Here is an 18,740-nt window from a genome sequence, read left to right as displayed (position 1 = left end):
CTATATTCATTCATGGAGCTCTGCAAGTCACTGCATGTTCCACAGCACTGTCCTGCACATATTTCAGAATAAAAGCATTGTGTTAAGAAATGAAGAATTCTGTCGACAGAAAATAACACTTGAAGGCTTTTATTTTGAAATGAAAGCAGGAAGTGTTTAATTAGAAATAAGTCTCTACTTTTTTTCATCTCCGTAACATTTTCTACAGATACAGACATTGAAACTGTAGTAATGTTGCTGATATGATGTCAATATACAGCCAATGGATCACTTTCACTGTCTGTTGTTGCTGTGAACCACGTGAGGCTCGCGTCAAAAATAGGCGAGACCTCGAATCTTTAGAAGAAGTGCAGCCGAGCTGCGCGTGAGACGGCTGTGTGGCTGCTCTAACCTGTTAACACGGATGCCGAAATAAAAAACAACAGGTAATGCAGCCGCTCTTGATGTTCCTTGTGTGGCCCAGGCTTTAGGCCACAGCAATCCCAAAAAAAGCCCACAAAATCCTGGAGAGACTGAATGATACGAAATTAGCATTTCACCAACTACAACACTGAATTTCCATGCTATTCCTTTCAAAGTATGTGGTTATATATTGTAAAATGTCAGTGTTTAGTCTTTATTTCTCTAACACAACATGACGATGGCACCGTGTGATACGTGGATTCACACGGTGTCACCGTCGATGTCATTAAGAGCCTGTCTTTAAAATGGTCACCTGTTCTGTCAAACGGTGCTTTTACAATAATCTGTTGACAATTATAATGCGCATCATTAAACCCATGGCAGTGATTTCAGATAATACTGTATCAGTCTGTGATTCATTTGATGATAACATAATCTGTACATACAGCACAATAAACCCAACTGGGAGTGTGAAGGGGGGGAAATTAAGGGAAAACCAAATTAGTGTTATTCTCATTACAGTAGTTAGCATAATACAAACTCCCATGAAGCTATTTGGCTGAAAATGTTCCCGAGACAGCGTGACATGTCGGTGTGCACCCACACAGATTGATTGCTTTTCTCCTTGCTGCATCTATTAAGAGCTTAATTCAGGTAAAGAGGAATTTCAACAATTCAGATAGTGTACTCAAGATGCCTTACAGAGATACAGAGTTAGATATAAAAAGCAGATCAATGTACCCAAGTGTGTAATTACCAGTCAGTTCGCACAAAAAGGCGTATACATGCCACGATAATGTGCAAGGCGTTTAACGTGCAATAAGTACGCCTTTCTTGATTTCGCCGTGTCATTTGTACGGCATGTATCCTGTACTGATTGCAATGTAAATGCATCCTCGTATAAATGCTACGGTAAGAGTTAGTGACATGGTATAAAAAGCAAGAAAGACCACTTCTGGTGGACGGGTGGGGAGGTGGATGGGTCCATCAAACACCAGACTTTTAACCAGGAGATCCGTGTTCGATACCGTTGTTTTGTTTTGTAAGTTACGTTAGTGAGTCACGCAATTGTTAAATGTTTTTCATTGACGTTTGTGACGTGTTTTCTGTAGTTGTGTTACGTTGTTTCCGTACGTGTTTTATTAAGTTTACTTACTTATTTAAAGCCCAACCATGACGTCTTCCCTTTCCCTAATTAAGTTGTTTTCTTGCCTTGCGTCCAAATGACACGCGAAAACGTTAAAATGCCTACTCATGACATGCGGAATGTCCATGTAATGTCGTGGTAGTCATACGCCTTCCTGTGAGACCTGGTTGGGTAATTTCACAAAGGGTTTGACTGATATGGGATGTTGCATGCTAACAGTATTCGGATTTTTATGAAGTACAACATCTGAAAACTTTTTTTTTTCATGCAGATTAGATTGCATTTAATTATTTAGATATACATTTAAAGGGGAAATATATCACGCTCTTTTTTCAGGTTCATACTTGTATTTTGGGTTTCTACTAGAACATGTTTACCTGCTTTGATGTCCAAAAAAAGACATTATTTTTCTCATACTGTGTCTGAATATACCTGTATTCACTCTCTGTCTGAAACGCTCCAATTTTAAGACCCCCTCCCGAAAAAGCCCTAGCTGGCTTGCAAGAAAAATATGTATCCCCCTTGCAAATGTAGTTCTCAAGCTGTGTGTAGTCTAATGAGCCTGCAAGTGACACAGGAAGGGGAGCCAAATATGAATGACTTGTTGAATCATGTTTTTGAATGAATGTTTTCTGATGCAGGCAGCCCACAGAAAACTGACTGCGTTGTCTTATTCCACAGTTTGTGGGTTGGTAGGCACTCCAGATACCCAAATGTATGTGCACAAGCACTGAAAAAGTTTTTCATGATATGTCCCTACCCTTTGGAGTTTTCTTTTAAATGAAAGTTATGTTTACATTCGATATGATGACACATCAAAACGTATTTTGTGCATCCTTGAAGTCTAACAAATGTGTTGAATGTGGAATGGCTGATGGTAAACAGCACAAGCAGGGAGGACCCAAATGCAGTCAGAGACTTGCAGATTCAATGAGGATACTTTAATCAAACAAAGGTCTTAGAGGTTCCTGAAAGACGTGTAGCAACAGAGACGAACCGACAAAGAACAAAGAGACAGAGGTCTTGTAAACAGTGACTGACTAAATGAAGAAGCGATAGCAGGTGAGCAAGAGGTCTAGTGAGTGCACGACTAATGAGGGACAGGTGGAACTGATCAGGGCGGGACAGACAATCAAAAAGGTAGTAACACACACATACACACACACACACACAGACAGAATGGGCCTTTCTCAAACCAGATCCTTCTCACTCCCACTCTGTGATGGAGCTGAATGAAGCACCATTCTTTAAGGTGTAGGGGTATAAATACAGCGGCCACTTCGTGGGGGAACTTCCCTCACTCCGACAGAAACTGACATAACGTTTCGTAACCATTGTTTTGTATCAAGCGGAGGGGATGTGCAAAAGTTCACAGTATTAAGAATAAAAAGAATATGCAATAAAAGAAAAGAAGAAATTAAACTTACTGTGGGCAATGGACTGCTGTATGGGCAGCAGTTTACAGACAGGTGTCTAGTGACACATTACACATACTCCTGAGGCTGCAGTGATTGTTTTTAAGAAAGCTATTGTTGAGTTTGCCATGTTGATTATGATTTGAGCGCATGTTTTATGCTAAATGCAGTACCTGTGAGGGTTTATGGACAATATTTGTCACTGTTTTGTGTTGTTAATTGATTTCCAATCACACATATTTTGCATAAAGCAAGCACATTTGCCCTTTCCCATTTTGATAAGAGTATTAAATACTTGACAAATCCCCCGTTAAGGTACATTTTGAACAGATAGACAATCATGCGATTAATTGCGATTAAATATTTGAATCGATTGACAGCCATAATCATGATATTTGATGTCGTCCATATTGCCCTTCCCCAACTGTTACTGTGTTTTTACTTGTGCCAAAGAAGAGAAAAAAAGAAATATTCCCACATTCGTTTAGCGATCAAAATGTACTAGATACAAATGCTAACGAATTCCCAAGCGAGCGCCTTCACAGTGGAAATCATAGATGACTCTATTTGAAAGACATGGCAGCAAACCAGTATATAGCACACAGGGCCTTGGGCTTTCAACAGACTAAATGGAGGCTGAGACAGAAACTACAGGTCATAAAAGCATAGAACGCTGAGAGTTTGTGGAGCACAGCTGGGTTGTTTTTTCTCCATGACTTACAGAAAATAGCCCGGCTGCCCTTTCTATTCTCAGTCAATACTTTTTAATCAAGGCAGGCATTGAGGCGGCTGCCGTCTTTTTCATGACGACCTCATGCTGAGAAAACCTTTGCCTGGAATGTCTGACACTCGGAGAACTTTGAGATCTAATTTCACATTCTGTTAAGAGTCTTTGATAGGATGATGGCTCGGGAGTGATCTTGAGCGGTGGAATGAAATACATTTATGAGTCAGTGATATTCATCACTCAGCTTGTCAGAGGTACTGTTACCTTTTCTGCGCTTCCTGAATGGCAACTATCAGAACTGGCTTAGTTCCATACCATCATTACCATCATACATGTCTTCTATGGAGGACCACAAAAGTCACGTAAATAGCAATAAAGCACTTAATTGATTAATTACTAATTGTACGATAACAATAGGCATTAATAAATGACAAATTGATTTATTAATCTATGAATAGATAGACTAAATCACAAAGTAATTCATTATTGGACATTTTAATAGGCAATAAAAATGAAGAATTATAAAAATAATTTACAACTGAACGATTAATTCATCAATAAATACATCATTTAAAAAATACATTAATGAATACATAAATAAATAATGGAATGTCAAACGCTATTTGAAAATGCAGTTTAAAAAAAGATAAATAAATTAACTGGATTCAGAAATTGAATTAAGAATACAGGTTTTAATCAGGCATTTAAAAGGGCAACTTCTTTTCCCATTTGCATTAGCAATTCCCTGCTGCTTTTACTAAACATATTAGCTGTTGGATTTGCTAATTCATTTAGCGTCTCCACTTAGCTTCAACGTGACCCTCTGGGTCCCTGAGATGGTAAAACAAGGCAATGAATGCAAATTAGCCACAGGCTAAGTAACAGGCTCTCTGATTGGCTGTCACTGGCATGTCAGACTTACACGGGAAGTGGGAATAGGAGGTATGAATTAATTATGTACTTATTGATTGCTTTATGGTGTTTTTGTAAATACCTTTTTAATTTGAACTATTTTCTGACGGATTCATATTTCACTTGTAAATTATTTTAATAATTATTTTTTGTTGCCTATTAAAATGTGAAATAGTTAATTACTTTGCAATTTAGTCCATTTATTCATAAATTAATAAATCAATTTGTAAACACATGTATTAATGCCTATTTTTATGTTTCAATTAGTTATTGATCAATGAAATGCTTTATTACTATTTACGTGACTCTTGTGGTCCTCCATAGTGTTACCTGGTGGCCACGTTTTTTTCAGAGATTATTCAGGAAGTGCAAAGGCCGTTCCTGTATTGAAATGAAATCCACTGCCACTTCTCCATGACAACGCAAAAGCTTTTATATGAGCACATTAACCGCGACACTGAGCCTAATTACGGAGCCACCAGGACATTTTCAGTACGTCTGTGTGAAACGACTTGGCTGCTCTCTAAAATGTGAAATGCATCAGCTCTAAACATTTTGGCAGCCAGCATCCTTGTCTGACAAAATGAGTGTTGGATGATAATTGTTCAGAAGTTTGATGTGTAATTACGCCTGCTTAATCGTCTGAGTTTCTCTCGTTCATCTAATCACTTTGCTGATCTCCTCTGACATTTTTGTTTTTAGAGGCATGAATATCAATATACTGAGTGTGTTGATATTGTGGATTGATATTATGACAGTTGGGGATATTGCATATTAGCACTGATGGAATTCCATTATGATCAATATTCCTACTTGATTGACAACCTGGTAAATCTGGCAAATTATACATTTTCTTTGCACGTTCAGTGTCCTACAATTACCCATAGGATCAATTTTAGGGTCCAAATACTGTTAAAGATGTTTTTCAACGTAGCCTGGCTGATAGAATCAGCTTAATGCATCAACATTCTCTTAAATGTCTCTTATATTTTTCATACAAGGGCAGTTATTAGCATAGGTAACGCCCCCTAAACACTATATAAGCAGAGAGTATTAGCAAAGAGACAAAACCCGCTGCCGCCATTTTGGACTGAAAACGCTTATTATATTTATTCTATTCTATTTCGTTTTATTGTTCAACACAGGCCATTTTGGTAGAATATGAAAATAGAATATATATAATTTTCTTTTACTTTTGTATGGTATTTTGTAGGCGGACGTTTTAATAGCATCCGGTAGTCACTTTCAGTCCAAAATGGCAGAAGCGTAGCTCTGCTGCTGGGCGTTGACGTTGCAATGAAACAAACAATTGACTTTCACTTTTTCCCTGCTAGACATAGGCCAATATTATTACTGTTATTGGTACTGTTAAATAACTTTAAACAATGTAAGCATGTGTTTTTCCTGAGCGTCAGTAGCGTACAGAAAAATCAAAAAGCATTGAATAGCAGCTTGTAGGCTAAACCATTCAGAAGCTGAACACACGCAATATCATCCATGGGTTACTGTAGTCTTGATTGGGATCAGTGGACTAAAAGTATTTATTTAGCCCACATATGTAATAATCCAATCATTAGAATTACTCTAAAACAAATAATAATCTAGATTTGATTATTCGTGCATTTTTTTTTATGTTTCTTCAAATTCAAAATGTGGGTTTCCTTGTTGGAGAAACTATTGGTGTTATGCTTTTTTTTTCTTATCTTGGTAAGAGTGCTCACGACCACTGATAAAATGTTCTCTTACCTAATGAGAGCAAAAACAAGAAAACATTGGTGAATCCCAGAAATCAATGGGTACTAACAAAATACGAAGAAATCGTGGATTCAAATAAAAATAAGTTTGTTTGTGTATCGCTTGCCCAGGCCATTGGCTCTGGGCAAATGCAACATTTGCATCATATTTGGAGACTGTAATTACAAGAAGTTGTGTGGAGGGGGGCGGGGTTGAAATTTATGAGGGATATCTGACAGATACAATATCTCTCATTTGGTGAAAAGAATTACAACAGCCCAAAGACTTCTGGCAAAATAGCTGCACACTGGCAGTTACATCTAAATAAAATCATTAGTAATTAAATTGATTGAGCAAATTAAAAAGAAGCTACATAGCCTACAAATAGCTAATTAAGGCTTCATTTCCAGGTCTGACTACAACAAGGCTAATGATCCAGGAATGATGTGTGAACACTCCCAAATCAGGATAGAATGGGATTTTCTTGTTCCCTCCATTCTGACAGCATGGTGCGAATGCAACATAACATTGTCTTTTAAACTGACAAACGTCATATGTGTGATTTATGGCACAATTCAAACAGGTTCAAAAAAACTTTATCTACAAAACGGGGGCCCTGCAGTAAAGGTTTGGCAACCACTGCAGCAAGGCCAGATACTGTTAAGTCTTCTTGGTATATTATGCAGACAAAGAGGAAGATATGTCATCCGTCCATAGAGCAAGGTCCTGCATGACTGGATATTCCCATTTTGAACCTGAAAAAACATACAACCTTAATACCACTGAATGCCACAATGCCATATATTTTCATCTAATCTTGATTACATGTGTGTAATTACAGACAACATTATTATTTTTTTTAAGTATATGACAATGGATCAGCTGCACGGTGGTGCAGTGGTTAGCACTGTCACTTCACAGCAAGAGGGCTTCAAACCCGGCTTGGGGCCCTTCTGGATGGAGTGTGCATATTATTTCTGTTAGCGTGGGTTTTCTCCGGGTTCTCCGGTTTGACTCTAAATTGCCCGTAGGTGTGAATGTGAGCGTGAATGGTTGTCTGTCTCTATGTGTCAGCCCTGTGATAGTCTGGTGATCTGTCCAGGGTGTACCCCGCCTTCGCCCAATGTCAGCTGGGATTAGCTCCAGCCCCCCCGCGACCCTAAATCGGATGACAATGGATCTCAAAAGTATGCACATCATCATGATATAACATCATAAGCCAACCACAGCAATGAGATTGCCAGCACGTTGAAGCTGCTGATGTATTCTTTACACGTCCTTGCTCCCAGGTATCCAGTTGGTATAGCTCATGTGTACACAGTCAGTGACACCATGGGCTTCAGTTCACCTGAGACATCTACTGCATTTCATTCTTTCTACCCCCCATCCCTCCTGTGTATCTGTATCTATCAAAGACAAAAAATCCCATATAGCACTTCATGAAATCACAGCCTACTGTAACACAAACAGAAGTGTTTCTGGGGAGCAGCACATGGAGACACCCCAGGCACTATCTAACCACCTTCATTGTCTCAATCGTAATGACGCAAGCAGGGGAAACCACACGCCTGATTACAGGGCTGACTTATAGTTTCATCCACACACACAAGGCAGGTGAACGTGATTCACACATCGGGCAGCTCCGGGGCGTTGCACGGCTAACACGTAGCAATACTTTGGCCATTGAAAGATTGTTGAGGAAGGGGCTGGCGCGATCCTGCACTCTTCATCCTTGGGGCTTGTGCCACTGTTCATCAACCAGGGTGACAGTTTTGGGACAAGTTCATAAACAGCTGCTGTAGGAGGCTGAGCTATTCAGGGATCTCTCCATCCAGACATTTTCTGATCAAAGCTCAGTCAGAAGAGGCAGAAAAAAACAAACATTTTGCAGCACAGAAGATTCTCTGCCACAGTTTCATCAGCCAGTTTTTATATAATCTTCACGACTGTGGGATGTAGCAGATTTTGTTTGGCTGTCAAGTTTGCTTTAGTTCTTTGAACTCAATTTGTTTGGGTAATGTTTAAAGCACATCACATATTTCCCCTTATTCTTTTCACAGATCTCTTAGGAAAGGCTTCCAAGCACGCCCACTCTCGAAAAGCTATCTGCAGAGGAAACAATGCATCTCTGCGTTTTTCCAAAAAAAAAAAAAATGATGGCACATCATTTTCATTGCAGTGGGTCATGTGCCCAACAGTTTTATTTTCTTTGCCTCTGCCTTTTTGCCTCTTGACAATATACAGTTATATTCTGTGTTCAACAGTGCATCCAAGCAGTATATATGTCCCACCAGCTGATATATGTTCCAGGTATAGATACTCAGTTGATACAGAGAGAGAAATAGTATTGGCTAACCAATACCAGCCCAGTTTGTCTTCAAGTTACATTAATATTGTCCATGTCCCGCTTTCAGTAACCAGAATATTTCCCTATAACCATGTGTATTAATCGCCTAACCTTAACCTTATCATAGCCATAGATAGGGCTGTCAAAGTTAACGTGATAATAACGCCTTCACACAAACTTGTTTAAATGCCACTAATGTCTTTAACTCATTAGAGCAACTTGCGGTTTTTAGGTTGTAGTGGGCTCAGCTTCGAAGCCAGAGTGAAGATACTGGCGTTATTGGTCGCTATAAGCAACACATATGTGGGTCAATAGTGGCCTACTACGCCTACTATCATGTGAAACTTAAAAGCAACCCGTTCTAATTAGGGCTTTTCGAAGTAAACACGTTTATCACACGCAAATTCATTTTAACACCACTAATTTCTTAAAAAAAATCGCAAATTGTGTTAATGTGTTAAAGTTGTAGTGGACTCAGTTAGATACTGGCATCATGTAAAACTAAAAAAACAAAGGAATCCATAGGTACCAGCATGTCATGCAACACCATGGAACAAATGTCATGCTTTGCCATCAGATCTCTATAACACCATCAAACAGGCACCCACCATTCTACTCAAGCTCACCCAAAAACCCACCAAAAGCAAATCAAACATCACGTCAGCCTCTCAATGGCAATCAAATCTTTCATGCTCCCTGAATGAGCTGATTTGTCTATTTTATTTTACTTGGAATCAACAAAACTAATACTTGTTAAATGGTGGCCTGTCATTCAAAAGTAATAGATGTCAAAATGCATTCGTTGCCAATCTGTGTGTTCGACAGTCCTGACTTCAAAAGTGTAAAACTTCAATTGAAAAAAAATGAGGGAAAAAGTCCAAACAAGCCTCTAATTAAATTCTCCCAGCTCATTACAATGTAATACAATCAGTCCACATAGAGTTACACTTCACTTACTCAATACGTTGAGGAGTGACATATTGAGATCACATCAATATTTCACTGGTAATTATTAAAATTCATATTATGGAGTGTGTGTGTGTGGGGGTGCACCAAAGGAATATCTTTATTTGGCAAATCAATTAGTCTGTGTTCAATGTGATATACTCAATATTGTCCTCCTCCAGGCAAGGAGCCTGTTTCTGGATAGACAGGAAGCAGCAGGAGAATTACACATTGCCATTATTGATTTTGTTAATATTACTGATATTCACTGATTATTTACAAATGATGCAGTGATTATGTTTTTGTCTTTAAATAGATTGTAATTGAAGTACTAATTAAGAATGAATGAATGAATGAAATGGCTCTCAAATATGTAATAACAAACTAAATGAACACTTTATAAATGTTACAGTGGTTGTTAATATAGTGTTTCCCATTAGGGCAATGCTTGCATCTAATACACATACTGACCCAGGAGGCACTTAAGCATATTTATAGAGCCTCTATTTGTGTTCCTGTACAAACTTCTCATTTACATCCGGAATACATACTACACATATAATGCGTTGTCGACTATTAATGTTACTGAAGGTCATTAAAAAGTATGTTTCTTCAAGCAGTCCTGCTGTATTGTAAAACATGTTTCCCCATAATAATACAAATATGTAATGAATTCCACATGTATTCATATTTCTAATGCAAGATTAAATTGGATGGGCTAAATAAGCCACTTAAAACACATACACAAACAAATACTGTAAATGAGGCAATTTGTACGGAAGTCGAGAGCGGCCATGCATGCAGCAATTTTTTTTTTAACGCCATTATCTCGAGATAATGAGATAATAAAGCTGTTATCACTAGAAACCAATAGTTTGTCTCCACTTATTACTTATACTGTTTATCAGAGATCAGGAGTGCCACGGCAGTATGCATAGATGGCATCTATCAAACAACTGATTTATGCTAAAAATTTCAGATCAAGGAGTATCCGTTATTGATCAATGAATCACTGTACTTCAATCAAAATCAATTCAGAAATTGCATTGTGTCTTTCTGTTATAGATAACATGCAGATCAGTCCTCATCATTTAAGGAGAAGAATATTTTTTAGTATTATTATTTTTATTTAGAGCTGTCTATCGATTAAAATATTTAAATGCAATTAATCGCAAACTAATCACATCTATTCAAAATGTACTTTAAAGGGAGATTTGTCAAGTATTTATTACTCTTATCAACATGGGAGATTTATGCAAATGTATGTACATATTTATTATTGGAAAAAAACACAAAACAATGACAAATATTGTCCAGAAACCCTCACAGGTACTGCATTTAGCATAAAAAATATGCTCAAATCATAACATGGCAAACTCAAGCCCAACAGGCAACAACAGCTGTCAGTGTGCTGACTTGACTATGACTTGCCCCAAACTGCATGTAATCATCATAAAGTCGGCATGTCTGCAAAGGGGAGAATCGTGGGTACCCATAGAACCCATTTTCATTCACATAATTTGAGGTCAGAGGTCAAGGGACCCCTTTGAAAATGGCCACGCCAGTTTTTCCTCACCAAAATTAACGTTAGTTTGGAGCGTTATTTAGCCTCCTTCAGGACACTTAAGTATGACATGGTTGGTACCAATGGATTCTTTAAGTTTTGTTTATAGTTTCATATGATGCCAGTATCTTCACTTTAGGTTTAACACTGAGCCTGCTACAACCTCCGGAAGATCGATTGCATTAATGCATTAAAGAAATTAGTAACGTCAAAACAAAATTATTAGTCTACCAGATTTAACCCAAAGAAATTATTTAACCCTGGTTAGAATAAAGCGGAGCTGTCGAGGCCCCCTTCAGTTCTGATTAGGCTACTGTTCACACACAGCAAGTTGTTTTCCTTTCCCTCCACATCCAACTACGATGACCACTTTCCGAGATACGACATAAATGAACCCGTTACCATGAAAAGGCGAGTATTGTTATCTCAAGGTAATGAAATAATTTACCTGTGATCTTGAAATAACAGCATTAAAAAAAGATTGCAATCACGGCAGTTCTTGGCTTCTGTAAATTTGAGTGTGTAGAGATGTTTCCTTATTTAACATCCCCTGTACTGCCCAGGAGACCCATTAATAGGTAAATGTGATTTGTTTAATGTAGAGGCTGATGGATCTCAATGGCAAACTGAATCATGAATTAATTAATGTGAAACCTTGTATAGCTCTGAAGGTTTCTATATATTGTCAGTTTATAGTTTATACACACACCACACAGCTCGTTACTTTCATTATTTACTTCATTAGCACAAGCTCACTGCCTAAATGTTTCACACTACTATCGTCAAACTAGAGGCCACGCTTAATATTCATTCCTGAAGGGAAAACCAAGGCACCTGACAGCTAAATGTGACTCACGCAAGTCCACAGATGTCAAATGCTTGCCAGGTAACAGGCTTAACACCTGATATACCTTGTGGCATTTGTTTACTATTTCTATTTTCCACAGACTTCAGTCCATGAGCAAGAACCAGTGGATGAAAAACAAAGATATCTGAACCTTTACTTGGACTAATAGACCAAATCAAATCCTCTGTGAGTCCAATATCAACTAATTGCTCATATATTTAAAATGAATACCACGCCTCCCCGCCAGAGAAACACAATTTACAGTCTGTGTGTTTTCACCCGACCCTGCTTGTCCTTCACAGTTCCCTGGGATTCTCAAAACAGGTATTATTATCCTCAGCTGGTGACGCAATTTGGCGGAATACTCTACAAGGACTCTGTGCCAGGCAGGCATCAGTCCTAAGGGGAATGTCACGGCCCTAACCTCATCTGTAGCTATCATTGGCTCCGTGTGAGCTGTTCACATGCACCGGGAAGCAAAGCAGAAAATGAGGAAAATGATGGGGAAAGCAGACAGAGGGATGAGGGAAAGAGGGAAGGAAAAGACAGAAGGGAGGAAGGAAGAAGGAAAGATGGGATGAGGAAAGACTTGAGGGGCTCAGTGAATGCAGGTCTGATTCATTGCTGCCAGAGCTGTCTGTGCTCAATCTCTCCATCCTACCACTGCCTGAATATATATGGAAGAAGACGGCTGGCCAACTCTCCTTAAAAATGAATATTAAAGGAAGGAAGGAATAACAGTAAAGTATAATTTGCAAGAATTCCCTAAAAAACATTGTTTGAACTGATAATAATAATAATCCCTCTCAATCATCAGTTATGACCCACTAGAAGTGAGTGGTGGTATCTGTATCTGCAGAGACCCTGCAGCCCTCTGACAGTATGTTCTCTTTTCTTCTTATTTTGCTATGTTCGAGACACAGCAACCCCCAGCCAATAACAGTGTGCAGGGTGTGCATCCAGTTCAAGTCATCAAACACCACCGCTTTGTCATGCCCCTGGGCATCTGATACCGAGGCACAAGTTCCCCTTTAGCTTTCACGGATGAGAATGGGTTGTGTGTTCTTATGTACATGCGCTCCAGACAGTGTCCCCCCCTTGACCGAGAGCAGTGCTGAGCCACAGCAGACAGAAGCCTGCCCTTCCATCACATTCTCACTCCCAACTCGTCAAGTACCGCCGCTCGGTCAGTGCCACTCGGCATCCGACGCATGGGGTACTCTAGCGTTACTTTTGGATGGACCAGGGACAGCTTGTCAATATACGCTTGTTACATGCATAGTATCCTTTCAAAATAAACTTCAGTTTTCACAGGAAGTTAGATTTAGGCAACACAACCACTTAGTTAGGGTTAGTAAATGGTCGTGGTTGACGTTAACTTCACTGACTAACGACCGACTTGACTGACGATACTAATGAGTCGTGATTAACGACTGACATGACGAGATAAGTCAACGTTACTTTTAGTTTCGCGCAGGACATGAACAGCGGTCTCCTTGTTGAAAGTCTTGTGTTTGTTTGATCCATCCACAACCCCTTCACCCTTAGCGGACTCTCACGCTCAATACTACATCACTCCTACTCCGCCGTGGGTGGGTTTACATTGGAGTTAGTTGAAAGCCTGGTTTGTCACATACTGTCACTAAAGGGTGCTTCCGTGCGTCGGTTACTGGTGCCAATCGGTGCTGCCCAATCTGCGATATATGACAAGATGGGAGTGAGAGTGGGTTGGCCCTTTGGCTGCATTCATTCAAAATCCATAAACTCTGCATCTTCCCGCAGGGCTGTGCAGAGGTGTGCATAGTTGTGGCCGTGTTTATTTGTGCTTTGTTCTCACTAACGCCGCTCCTTCTCTTCATGCACTCTACACCTCGCTCCGCCATCACTTATCTCTCTGTGCCTCGCTCGCTAGTAGAGCTGAGGAGAAGGGGCCAACTTTGAATGTGGCGTTTTTACAAACAGCAACCGACTACGGTTACATATTACACCTTTAAAAAAAAAAAAAGCCCAGTCCGCTCTGATTGGCTTGCAAGAAAAATATGGCACAACTTTGTTAAGGTAGTTTTCAAGCCGTTGTTGGAGGTACTCAGATGAGCCTTCATGTGACATATGAAGGGGAGCCAAATCTGAATTGCTTGTTGAATCACATGTTTTCTGATCTAGGCAGCCCACAAAAAACTAACTGGGTTGTTTTATTTCACAGTTTGTGGGTTGGTAGGCACTCCAGATATCCAATGTTATGTGCACAAGCACTGAAACTTTGATAAATCTTATCAACCTGTAGTGCGATCACAACACTGAAGAACTCCATATACCTGATGCCCTGATGCTGACACATGTAGGTTGAGGAATCACACAGGAAACATGATCCTGTCAGGACGACTGTGCAGGGCTGACACTTTAAAAGCTTTTTGAAACTGATGTCAACATTAAAACAGGTAGACATCACCTTTATTCTTTCCTCATAGCTGTGGCTAAACAATCTGTAAATGCAACACTGCAGTAGGCATGCCGCAGTAACTGTAGTTGGCAGTATTCAATGAAGGTCACAAGTGGCTCTCTCTTCTTATGCAATTAACCCAGTTTCTCAGCGAGGCAGCAATCTACAGGGAAGCAATTAAAATCCAAATTCTTCCCAGTGTGTGGACTTCACAAGGAAAAAAAAAAAAAACCTTGGACGGCCCAACATTTGTTTGGGGGCGTTGATTAGTGATTTTTTCGTTAGATATCTGAAATTTTAAAAAAGGGATAAAGGAGCAATGCAAGAAAGGAAACAAAATACTAGGGAAAGGAATGTGGATTAAACTAAATGAGAGAGGAATAAGGACGGACAGAAGGAGCAAAAAGGCTCGGGATTTTTTCTTTCTTTCACCTGAACCACAATTTTGTTAAAACATCTATTATTCTGTGTTAGGATATTGAACAGATTCTTCATTTATTCTCCAATTATTTGTCCATGAAAGCGATGAAGCTCATGCATAAAATCTTATCAACTCTCCTGACTCCTCTTAATACAAACACAGCCAATAGAAAAAGACTCCCTCCATCTATTTATTTGTTCTCAAGGCTGTGTGAGAGTGAGCTGTGTACTGACCTTGAATTCCTCCTGCGGGCAACAAACAATCCCAAGTCTTCCCCCTCCTCCCACGGACGAACGTTGCAAGGTGACGTCTGTGTGTGTGCCGAGGAAGAAGTCCTCCACCTCATCCGTTCACTCTTTCACCTGCAGGAAAACAATGAGGAGAGGCAGAGAGCAGGCATATGAGAAATGGCATCGATCTTAGACATCTGTGTGGCATCTAATCCTTTTATTTTAGAGAAGTCAGAACAACGGGTCTGCCACAAACCCTGACCGAGGTCTGGAGTCAGATCCATTCTCTCAGGGTATAGCATTATTTTGAAGGACTCGTTTGGATGCATACCAAAAAAAAAGTCGAGATAACAACAAAGTGTTGGTTTCATATTTTTCGTGGTTATTGTGACTACAAAAGTCTTTGCATTTACTGTGGCTTTTCTGAAAAAGAAAAAATCCTGAAGCCATAATGCCATGCAGGAGGGATTTTAATTCAGCGGGGCTCGGGAGAGCTTTTATAAATTGGGTTACTGAATCAGGGAGGGTGCAAGCTCTTGCATAACAATGCAATAGCTGGTTGAACACACACAGAAATGGAAAATGGCAAGCTGTGGTTTTAATGGGCGTTACATGCTGTAACTAGAGCTGTCAATCGATTCAAAAATGTAATCGCTATTAATTACATGATTGTCCATAGTTAATCACTATTAATCGCAAATTGATCTCACGTTTTTATCTGTTCAAAATGTACCTTAAAGATTTGTCAGGTATTTAATACTCTTACCATCATCAACAGGCAACAACAGCTGTCAGTGTGTCAGTGTGCTGACTTGACTATGACTTGCCCCAAAAATGCACATAATTATCAAAGTAAAGAGGGCATGTCTGTAAAGGGAAAACCTATAAAACCCATTTTCACCCCTTTGAAAATGGCCATGTCAGTTTTTCCTCGCCAAAATTTAGCGTAAGATTGGAGCGTTATTTATCCTCATGTCGTGACACACCATAATGGCATGGTTGGTAACAATTGATTCCTTACTTTTTTCTAGTTTCATATGATACCAGGATCTTCAGCTTTAAAACTGAGCCCACTACAACCTAAAAATCACAAGTTGTGTTAATGCATTAAATAAATAGTGCTGTTAAAACGAATTTGCATTATTATTGTTAACTTTGAAAACCTTAGCTATATCCTAAGCTTAATCTTAGCTACATTTCTATTTGTGTACAAATTTAACAAATGAGATACATTAGTTAATAATTAATGAGCTTTAGTGGTGCTGGTAAGTGCATTTTTTAACTTTGGACTGAACCAGGCTAGCTGTTTCCAGTCTTTATGCTGAGCTAGGCTAAATGCCTTCCATCTCCATACTTAAGGCACAATGTTATTGATCTTATCATCTAACTCTCAGCGGTAAAGCAAGTAGCGCATTTCCCAAAATGTCGAACTACACCTTAATTATTTTTGTTCTGTGGTCAATTTGGCAACTTCCTGGTTTGTTTAGGTGTTCTGTTGAAATGTATCAGCCAGTCAGTATCTAGTATAGTATAGTATGTCTGTGCGGGTATTTCAAATTCTTTCAAGAGTAATTGTTTTAATGTTGCCTTAGCAAATAATAAAGCCCAGTCGCACAGCAGTTCGTGAAATAGTTACAAAATGTAATGTATTGATTTTTTTACACAGACACAAATTTGGCATTTTTTTCTCAAAGGTCGGCACAAAGTCAATTTGTATGTAATCCATGTAATTGAACCGGGAAGTATAAAAAGCGGCAAACGCCGCATATAAGGAGGAGGTCGGGGTGGACGGGTGGGTTAAAAAGTTTATTTATTTGTCATGTAACTTCTGTACTTAAGTTACGGCGCTTCCGGAATTATTGTAAAGCCAAACTGTGATCTTTTCCTACACCCAACTAAGTAGTTTTGTTGCCTAAGTCTTACAAAGTTGATCTTTTCCTGAACATAACTAAGTAGTTTGCTGCCTAAGCTTAACCAATTCATTGTATTCCTAAACCTAACTAAGTAGTTTTATTTTGAAAAGACTGGAGCGGAAATTGACACGTGCGTCATGTGTTGCTGGACATTCGTAGGAAAAAGCATGAATAATACGTTGTTGAAAGTCATGCTGAGTGTCGTGAAAAAAAGGGAAATTTGTACATGATTCAAATAGATTCAATTTTGTGACTATTTCACAAACTGCCGTTAGACAGTGTTGGAATAAACCAACATATTTGCATGGCTAAACACCACAAGACGTTAGATTATTTTGCATGTGCGTCCCTTTTTAGAAAAAAAACATAATGAAAACAGAACGTTTGTCAGGTTTTAGAACAGACAGTACATATTTGAAAGTACTAAAGGCTTTTTGAGCCAGAAACCTTTGATACTGCCATCAGTGAAATGCACAGTGCTTGTGCCTGAATTTTATCTTCTTGGCTGACAGTTGCATTTTTCCTCTCATATAATTATGTACATCGCGACGAGCCAATTTTGAGTGTTGCACCACCAGTTTGTGGGTTAGGTGCTTTTTGACATTCAAATATTTCCGAGTGCACCCTCAATCATCTCGGGAGGAAGCAGACCCACTGTTGCTCCCCGCCATGCTGCCCTACAGGTCATGAAATGACGTTGCCACATCATATAGCCTTGGGTCAACATGATAATTGGGGGCGCCTCTTTGTGTCACGCTGACTTTGCAAATCACTTCAACGTGTTTTCGGGGTAGGTGCCTGCAAGCGTACATCACTCAGCCACCAGCCAGCTTCACTTGGAGCTAAGTGCTGTGCCAATTATTGCATGACACCGCCATCCATATCTGTTCTCATGGAAATTCATAATTTATGACACATCCTCGTTTCTGCCTCCGGGGACCTGAATGCTATTATCCTGCTAAAGTGAGATCTGATTGGGCAGCTGCTATCTCACTTTGCTTCTTTGAAGTCATCTCTTCAAGTGCCCCTCTATAGTCGCTATAATGTATCATCCTCCAGCAGAATGGACGTACAGTGAGCCAGATCAACCTTCCCTCAAAATGGAATTGTAAAGCTTTGGCTGAGAATAACACTGCTTTATAGTGTTAGCATTAGTGCTATTATTGTATTTGATACCTTATATCTGTTTGTGTTTCAATTCCTCCATCATCCTCTCTATTTCGTCTGCCATGTTGTACAGAATACCCCCCCCCCCAACAAAAAACAAAACAAACAAAAACAGTAGAAATAGCCTTGTACATAAGCTGCAGCCATGCTTTAAACTTAGTCTAAATATACACCATTTATGGGTTAAAACTGGTGTAAATACAGTTCACATGTATTAGATGAATGCAGTACTATTCAATAGTGGTGGTAACTTTACCTTTGAATTCCACTAGAAACGTCTTACTATAAGCTTGACTTTTCAAGCTAGGGTTAACCCTAACCCTAACCCAAGCTACCCTAAAACTTAACAGTGTGATTTTTTTTAAAATCTAAAACTTTTTATTATTAGCTTGACTTTTTAACCTACTACTTAGCTTGATTTTTCAACCTCAATGATTCATCGTCAACCTCATTTAGCCTCACTAAACCTATAACTAAATATTAGCTTGACATTTCAACCTATAACTTAGCATCAGCCTCATTTTTAACC

General features: G+C 39.2%; 1 protein-coding gene across 1 annotated transcript in view; it reads right to left on the bottom strand.

Moving 5' to 3' along the window:
• The window catches only part of LOC119474606 (leucine-rich repeat and fibronectin type-III domain-containing protein 2), a 176,455-nt gene that overhangs the window by 90,104 nt on the left and 67,611 nt on the right, over positions 1-18,740 (bottom strand). Inside the window, exon 2 of the mRNA XM_037746715.1 lies at positions 15,135-15,263. The gene's annotated coding sequence lies outside the window, so the exon portion shown is untranslated. The remainder of the gene's footprint in view (positions 1-15,134; positions 15,264-18,740) is intronic.

Source organism: Sebastes umbrosus, chromosome 16, assembly GCF_015220745.1.
Source record: "Sebastes umbrosus isolate fSebUmb1 chromosome 16, fSebUmb1.pri, whole genome shotgun sequence".
Taxonomy (NCBI): Eukaryota; Metazoa; Chordata; class Actinopteri; order Perciformes; family Sebastidae; genus Sebastes; species Sebastes umbrosus.
Note: the sequence above shows the minus strand (reverse complement) of the source record. Positions and strands in the feature narration are given on the sequence as shown.